The sequence below is a fragment of the Rousettus aegyptiacus genome, unplaced genomic scaffold, assembly GCF_014176215.1.
Source record: "Rousettus aegyptiacus isolate mRouAeg1 unplaced genomic scaffold, mRouAeg1.p scaffold_m13_p_6, whole genome shotgun sequence".
NCBI lineage: Eukaryota > Metazoa > Chordata > Mammalia > Chiroptera > Pteropodidae > Rousettus > Rousettus aegyptiacus.
In genome coordinates this window covers 6,160,048-6,169,486 of record NW_023416309.1, presented here as the reverse complement: position 1 = coordinate 6,169,486, position 9,439 = coordinate 6,160,048, and the positions used below count along the sequence as shown (strand labels likewise).

At 31.6% G+C, this 9,439-nt stretch overlaps 1 pseudogene; it reads left to right on the top strand.

Moving 5' to 3' along the window:
- The first annotated feature begins 293 nt into the window (after positions 1 to 293).
- Positions 294 to 1,077, top strand: LOC107498499 (annotated as a pseudogene).
- The last annotated feature ends 8,362 nt before the right edge of the window (positions 1,078 to 9,439 follow it).

Genomic DNA, 9,439 nt, shown 5'->3' with positions numbered 1-9,439 from the left:
GATATTAGACATATGAAAATGACAAAAGGAATTATTATTTTTATTACTTATTACTGATGTGAATGTATACTTGGAAAACCCCAGATTCAACTGAATCAGATAGAGATATCTGATGAAATTCAGATAGATTTTTAGGTACAAAATCCATACATAGAAATCAATAATTTTCCTATTTACAAACATTAAAAAAAAAGGAATCAAAATAATGGAAAAATATCTTATTTGAAACAACTTAAAAAGTGATAAAGTCTCTCTTAATAAACTTAACAGCTCTTTCTGTGCCCAGTGCAGCCATGGTTCGTGGTCCCAAGAAGCATCTGAAATGTGTAGCAGTTCCAAAGCATTAATGTTAGATAAACTGACTGGTGTGTTTGCTCCTCATCCATCTACCAGGACTCACAGGCTGAGAGAATATCTCTCTCTCATCATTTTCCTAAGGAATAGACTGAAGGATAACCTAATGGGAGATGAAGTAAAGATCTGCATGCAGAGGTTTATTAAAATGATGGAAACATCCAAATTGATGTAACCTTCCTACCTTACTGGTTTTATAGATATCATCAGCATTGACAAGACTGGAGAGAATTTCCTTCTGATCTATACCTCCAAGGGTTGCTGTGCTGAGGAGGCCAACCAAGTACAAGTTGTACAAAGTGAGAAAGATCTTTCTGGGCATAAAAGGAATCCCTTAAATGATGACTCAGGATGCTCACACCATCTGCTACACTGATCCCCTCATCAAAGTGAATGACACATTCAGATTGATTTGGAGACTGCAAAATTACTGATTTCATCAAGTTTGACACTGGTAACCTGTGTATGGTGACCGGAGATTCTAACCTGAGAAGAATTGGTGTGATTACCAACAGAAGGAGATACCCTGGCTCTTTAGATGTGGTTCGTGTAAAAAATGCCAGTGGCAACACATTTGCCACCTGGCTCGTCAACATTTTTGTTATTGGCAAAGGCAACAAATCATGGATTTCTCTTTTTTCTGCAGGAGTATCTACTTCACCATTACTGAAGAAGAAACAGGGACTGGTAGCCAAACATGATTGGAAGAGTCTTTGTACCTAATTAAAGATAAGTGACATGATTAGAAGAGTCTTTGTACCTAATTAAAGATAAGTATAGGAAAAACAAAAACAAAACATACAAACAAAAAAAACAAATACCTTAACAAAAGTTTACTGTCTGGATGTAAAGAATATTTTGAAACATTTTTTAAAAAAATCAAAGAACACCGAACACATAAAAAGTAATACTGTGATGTGAAATAAAAAGACTCACATTTGTATAAATGTCAGCTCTCCCTAATTTAATGTGACCATAGTGATAATAATTGATTTTTAACTGAACAAATATAAGCCATATTTTATACTGAAAAGTTAGTTTAAAAAAATATGAAAAGATAAGTAATAAGTACCTGATTAGCATATGAAAATGCATTATAAAATGACAAAATGAAAGAGTAAGATACAAGGTCATAAATAAATATAAATTAAGGGGAGGATTAAAACCAAATACATACAAATGTTACTGTTAAATAAAGACAGACTTTTCAATGAAGAGGAAATAATAAATTAAACAATAAATATGGATTTTTTAGTTCAAAGTAGTTCTCTTTAGTTTAAAGAGAAAAAAATTTATATATAACATCTTACACTAAGATAAATTTCAAATGAATAAAGATGTAAATGTAAAAAAAAAAATCATCTGTATGTATGCTTAAAAAGTATACTGACAGAAAAAAGGTTTTGTAATACAGGAGTGGGAAAGGGCTGGCCAATTATGGAGACAAAACCCAGAAGCCTTAAAAACTTGATAAATTTTAGTACATTAAAAACAAAGTCATGAAGCAAAGGCATAAGAAAATCAAAACATAAATGATCAATTGCAAAACATTTCACAAGTCATATTATGAAGAAATTATTGCTTGATTATTAAAACAATTGTTATTATTAATAAGAAAAATGAACAACATAGAAAATGAACAAAGTTAAAAAGTTTCACTGAAAGTAAGGCTCAGGTGGCTTAATCTCACTGATAGCAAAGGAAAACAAAGGAAAGATACATAGGAGGGGGATATGTTAGAAGGCCACAGAGACTAGCATAAAGAAACTCTGAAAAGCCAAATGTGAATCTATTTCAGAAAAAAAAAGAAATAATGAATCACTAATCATAGACTAATATAAGATTCCATAAATCCAAAATGATATGAACAAGTGAGTCAATCAATAAGTAAGCAATAAATAAGTAAATAGTAGAGAAAGAAAAACTTCTTGCAGTAGATTTCCATCTACTCAATGTAGAATGAATAGAGGAAATGAAAAAATCACAATTTCTATTTATTGATAGATTCTAAATTAGTGGGTGAATGTATGATTTTAAAATATTTGCGTTATCTCAAAGTATCTCCCAGAGAATAGTCAATAATTACAAAGACAAAATTACAATACAGTGGAAAACTTTCCAGGTACCAACAAATTTCAAGTCAAAAGTAGTAGAATCAAATCCACATCATGTACAGACAATACAAGAAAAGACACACCATTACTTCTGTGGTATTCTTACCATAGGATTTAGTCATAAAGAGACATTAAGCAAAGCAAATTAGAGACATTATACAAAATAATTGGCCAGTCTTCTTCAAAAATGTTAAGGTGATGAAAGAAAAAAAGAAATCTAGAAACAATTCCAGATTTAAAGGAGACTAAGTAAGGTATCATGGCAACTGAATACAACGTATGATCCTAATTCAATCCTAGATCCATATAAAAACACTAGTAGAGTATTTGGTGAAATTTAAGATTTATTATAGTTTTCCATCACTATTAATTTCCTGTGTTTTGGTAAATGTGCTGTGTTTATGTAAGATGTAAATATCTGAGGGATGTTGTTGATATGTATACTAGAACTTTAGGAACTTATGTGTTGTTTTTGCATGCCTGAAATCTTTTCAAAATAAAAAAAAAATTTTAATAATTAAAATACCAGGAAAATATTTTTATTTAGTACTAATGAGAGGCCAATAATTTTAGAATGCAGTGTTGGTCAGTGTGTGAGAAAACAGAAACTTTAATATATTATTAGTCAGAGCAAAATTTGGTGCAATTGGTGCAATTGATATGAGATGCATCAAAATTTAAATCTCTATGGAATGCTAATCGAAACAAAATTAATATATCTTTTAACTCAGCCTTTCTACATATGGGATCTTATCCTCCAGTTAGTCTTGCACGTGTGTATGTGGTAAGTGTATAAGGACAGTCATTGCATCATTATTTATAAATGAAAAAGACTAGAGACCACATCATTCCTATTCTTAGAGGACTAGTTGATTCAAACAATAATAAATAAATATATATATTGTATTCAATTGAATAGTTAAAAAACAAAAGAATAAGGAAGTACTTCAAGTATTAACACTGATTACTATCTAAAAATACAGTTACATGAAAAAGAAAAGGTTCGTAAAACTTTACCATTTGTAACTACTCATATATATGTTTTTGAAAGAAATATGATAACATGATAGTATGTTAATAGTTAAGAGGTAGGTAGTTAAGAACATGAGCATTGTACACAGATTTCCTGAGTTCCAATTCCAACTCTGTCGCTACTAGTTGTAAGTGCTTAAGTAAATTACTTAATCACATAGACCCTCAGTTTTCTCATCTGTAAAATGGGGGAATAGTGGTTGCTATCTAAAGGGTTATATTGAAGAGTAACTAAGTCAGTTGATTTAAAAGGTTTAGAACAGTCCTCAGCACTTCAAAACAATACAATAAATGTTGTTTTGATCACTGTCTTTAGGGAGAGGAGTCTCTGAGTGTGACACCAGTGTAGGAGCAATACTGCACACATTTGTACATTGTAAATTTTGAGCTACGTGATTGTATTAGCTATTTAAATATAGAAGAGAGGAGATGAGAAAAAATACATTCAAGTAAAAATAAAATTTTGTTATTCTACAAAGAGGAAAAAATCTCAAAGGTCTCATAGGTGTTATCCTGTTGTGTTTCATTGGTAACTTTAGTACATGTATTTATTCCACTGGAGATGAATTTATACCTTAATATCATCAAATTATTTCTATCAATATTTATCATTTTAATTATTGGCTTTATGTTTTCATTATAATTATTCTAATACTTTCATTGTTTTAAATGAATGATCTAAATATTGGACAACTATTAATTATGTTCATTCAAAATAACATGTATTGCTATTTTCTTCTGTAACAAGTGTTTTCTTCCCAAACACTTGCTTTTATTGGCAAAAGTACAAAATGTTTTTATTAACTAATAAAAATAAAATTTGTTTTGGTATTCATGTTAGTTTAACCACATGGGCTTAATAAGTACATTAATGGTTACAATTAAGATACGGGCTCAAAATTTTATTAAAATTCTGTAATTTTAATTTAGAACCTTATCTCCACATTATGTGCACAAACAAATTTCATGAAATTATTATCATGTGAACAATTACTTAAAGTGGAGAGAATTTGCCAAGTGTGGCTTATAATTAAGTATGGCTTGATATAATAAGATGCATTTAACTAATTTAGCTAAGCTAAAAAGCTTTATTATACTTAATCTTTGATTCTAGAAATTGAAAATGAAGCAAGAATTTCAATTTGCATAAAAAGCTATAAGAATATGTGCATATACTCAGGGGGCTTTAATCTCATAAATTCCACACTGTCTGCCAAGATCAACACTATCACTGAAAATTAATTTGATATCAAAAGCTTTAATTGTATTGCAATTAAAACCCATCATTACCCTCCTTTTTAGAAAGGGAAAGTGTCCAAGCCATTCTTGTCAAAGTCTGAGTTCTACAAGACTTTGTGTTAAACGACTAGTAGAGACAATAAAATTTGAAAAAGAAGTGTTATAGCCAGAAGCAACATAATATGTCTTAGTTATATTTTAATATCATCTCCTGCAGGATTATAAGCCACCAAACGTGCCCCTACACCTTCACAGTAATGAAAAAAGAAATGACATTTTTGAGCCTTTTTTTCCTACAGGTCACATACATTGCTGCATATTTAACATTTAATGCTCAAAATACTCATAAGATATAGGGACTGTTAATCCCATTTACAAATAAGAAAACTGATGAACAAATAAGTTATATAATCTAGGTTAGTTTAGAAATATAACCCAAGTCTCCTGTGAGTGCATTTATATTTCCCCAGTTTTATGTGTTACATCCTCTTTTTTTCCACATCTTTCCTTTATACACCTCCTCAAACTCAATCAGTGATTTGACACAATTAAGGTTTATGCTCTAATTTGGAATAGTGATTCTCAAACTGTAAGGTGCTTATAAAACACATAGAGACCTTGTTACAATGCAGTTTCTAATTCGATAAAGATGAGTTTAAAAATTCTGCATTTCTATGAGGCTCTTGGGTAATACCCATGCTGCTATTCCGTAGGACACATTTTGTGTACAAAGCACTCATGCCTTCTCTCCTCCATGTGGGACATTCTGGCTCTAAGTGAAAGCCTTATTAAACATTCACCATGCAAAATGCTTTTTCAAAATTCATGCTACATCCTCATCAGGTTGGAGAGTCTAAACTGATTCTAAACTTTGCTAATATTATGGTGTCTTCTTCCTTCATACAAATAATATGTACTTATTATTAACAATCAGAAAATGACAAGAAAATTGAGCAACAAATTATAAATATTTACCTGAAAACTACATTCAGAAGAAAAAAACTAAAAATATTGGTATATATCTTTCCAGAATTATAATGAGCATACTGCTTAAGATCTTTGCGGAAATTATTTTGTCTTAATAAATACACATCTACCCCATCATAAAACAATCAAAAGTTGCTATATTCTGTGTAAGCCTACAATCTGTAAATCATTTCTCTCTCTGGACCTCAGTTTTCTCAGCTATAAAATCACTTGAACTAAGTGGTCCTTTTCTAGACCAATCACTTGTGGAAAACACCATTCTTTACATCTTTATCTCAGTGTTTTGAATTGCTACAGACCAATGATTCTGCCTCTAGCTGTCATAAATATCCACAAGAACCAAGTTAAAAAATAGTAGATATGCAATCTTTGTCCATCTCAAAGGTTTAGTCTTAAAGAAATTGGCATAAGTAGTAATCATATTTAAACCTCCAGAACATGAACAGATGTATAGGATTTTTCTTTGTCTCTACCTGCTGCTACCTCAACAGTTGGTCAGCTATGCCTTTCATTGAAGAAAACTTTTTGCTTGGATTTACATGGGGTTGGCAGGACATATAAAATGTACAAAATACTGATGAATTTTAACTTCTGCAAAAAGAGTTATCTCTAGGTATTCATGTACTCTTTTTGAGTTATTTAAATGATATTTGGCATATAAATATAGAGCCTACCACTTCATTTCCTGCCAGAAGTTATTCTTATTAAGTACTTGCATGAAGCTAAGATCAACACTAGACAGAAAATTAACGTAAATTTGGGGATTGGTAGGTGGGGAATAATTAGCTGAGATGATCTCTACCTCTCTCTGTAGATGTTGAATGTTTAAAGTATACATTTAAGGTAATTTAGTTTTCTAGGGTCTTATTGAAGAAGATGGGCTTTTTACCTGGTTGATTAATGTATCTATTTAATTAATTTAGAGTTTCTCCATAATATGCACAACTGATACTCAAGACTCTCATCTGCTAATTGAACACTAACTGCCCTGGTCAGCCCCATCTTGAACTACCACCTTATGGGTCAGATTGTCCTTCTGACCTTCTTACCTTCGTTTTTCCCTTCCTTCTTGCCTGTCTGCCTGTTTGCGTGCATTCCCTTTTCCATCTCTGCTCTCTCTCTCTTTTTTTTTTCTCTCCCATCCTCCCAAACCCCCACCCCAAGGGTTGTACTCTTGCTGTGCTTTTGTGTTCAGAGACTCTCATCATTTCTATGGAAATCTCTTTTGCTTGTCAGTAGTATTTGTCACTCTCTTGGTTCCTTTTTATTTCTCCATATTTTTTTTTTTTGGTTATCAAATTTTTCTTTTTCATTTTATATTTCTTAAGACATTTTTTCTTTCTTTTGTTTGTTTCTTTCAGATTTAATTTCTAATATTTGTTTATTATTAAATTCAGTAACCCTATTTCTGAGTTTTGCTACTTCTTATTGATGTTTTCCCTTCATGTCCTGTATTTTCTTAATGTCTGTTAGCTCATTTTAAAATAGTCACTGACAGTTTCTGTTTGTTTTGTGGGCATATCTTTTACAGCTGGTTCTCAGAGTTTAACAAATTTTGTCTTCTGATTCTTATTTTTGTCTAAAAGACCTCCATTGAGACTTAAACTTCACACTTTTTTGTTGCTCCAAATATATGCGTTTTCTGTTATTGCTATCTTTATTATTTTACAAAAGAGAGAAATAAACTATTTCGTTTATGATGACTTTAGTTTTTTTAATATAAAATTAGTTTTTCTGATCTTTATATGAGGCAGTATTCAGGAACTCTTTTCTAACTACACAGAGATCTCTCTTCTGTGCCTTTGCTTTCTAGAATTGCCATATCCCCTTTTTTATGTAGATCTTGAGTTTTCCTCTCTCTTGTCCTCTTCTACTCAATTTTAATGGAGTTCCCAGAAGTTTCTAGTGAAACCTCTAGTGAGGAACATATCCAAAAGGGATTCTGAAGAGTCTATTTTGAGAGTTAGGGGCTGGGCTGCTGTGGTTCTTTTAGTACTTCTTAACCTGGGCCCTAGCACTTGCCCAGATTGTAGAGAGCAAACCCCTTCCCAGTTTCAGCCACAGTTCTCATGTTGGCCTATTATGTTTTGTAGAGAATATCTGTTGGCTCTTTGATGTCATTTCTGTTCTCAGTTCCAAAAGACACCACCCTCATTGTGTTCTTTGTCTTCTTCCCACATAAACAGTAGTGCAGTGCCTGTCTTGTGGCTATTGGTGTGTTTTTCAGTTCATGAAGATACTTAAAACCAGTTTTGTTGAAAATTTTGTCCATTTATTTTTGTTTTTACTATGTAGTTGCCTTCTGTTTTTATGCAGGAATTTAAGAAGATTGAAAAGTCTTGCAAGAATCCGATGACATTAGAAAAATGTAGGCTCTTTTACAAAACATTACAATGAATGCATGGCATAGGTTTATTAAGTAGCCTTTTTAAGAGCTGTATAGGAGACATATTTGGCCAAATTTTTTTCATTCATCGATGGGTTTTTTGCTATCACATGCATCAATAGCAAATAGTGGGTTTTAATAGAGAAGAAATATCACTACAGGTTATTGTATGAATTTTTTTTTTTTTAATTTGGGGAAAACAGTGTTTAAGCACTATGAGAAAATTAAAGCTATTAATACAAAATCATGATCAGTCTTGATGAAGTGTGGGTTAGATACAAAATGGAGGTTGCAAAATATAAATTACTCAAGCCACACACACACACACACAAAGACATTATAACTTAATCCACTATGAGCAATTTTTCATGTTTCAACATCTAATAGGGATGGGGACACATATACACTCTCCAGTCTTCAGTGACTGCCCTTCTTCTGAAGTGCCATCATTTTTTTTTTCTGGTATTAAGCTAAGTTAATAAACTCCAGTTACTATGGTTTTATTTAATTTGTCATTAATCATGTATCCCAATGAATAAAGTATGTCGAAATCACAGAACCTTTATACTAGTAGCATTTTTCCTGAAATGATTAACAAAACTAAGCCCAGAACAAAACTCTCAGGAGGCACTTACTAATGTACAGCAGTGGGTATATAGTCAAAATATCATTATAGCAATGTTCAGTGTCAGATAGTTGCTGGATTTATTATGATAATCATTTCTTTAAGTATATGAATGTTGAATAGCTATGTTGTATACCTGAAATTAATATAATATTATACATTAGCTATATTTTAAGAAAAATCTTAAAAATAAATAAATACATGCTTGCTTGCTGTTGGATTGACTGAATGATACCATGTATTGTATAGTACTGTATGGTTTGTGCCAAACTATCCCCTATTATTTGATACATTTAATTCCCACTCAAGACAATAGTCAGTTAGATATTTCATAGATCAGGAACTTTAGGTTCAGAACAGGTCTAGGACTTACTCGAGCTTCTTGGTTCTATGTATTTTGCTGTTTCTACTATTCTATGGTTTCTGAATGGATGGCTATTTTTTAGGGAGAATTTGCAATTCATCTCCTTTTACCCTGGCTTAAGAAGACTGTGCTTTATGTGTAGATATCATTTTCATAAATGCATTTATCTTTACTTATGTTTCCTATGTGCTCATTTTATCACATTTAATGATTAATAAGGAGGTCTTCTAAGGAATATATTCAAGCATATTCTTTTTGTCAGTTAATGGACTATAGAAAACTGCTGATGATCACCTGACATGTGCTAACTACTTTGCTAAATTCTTTCACAGAATGCT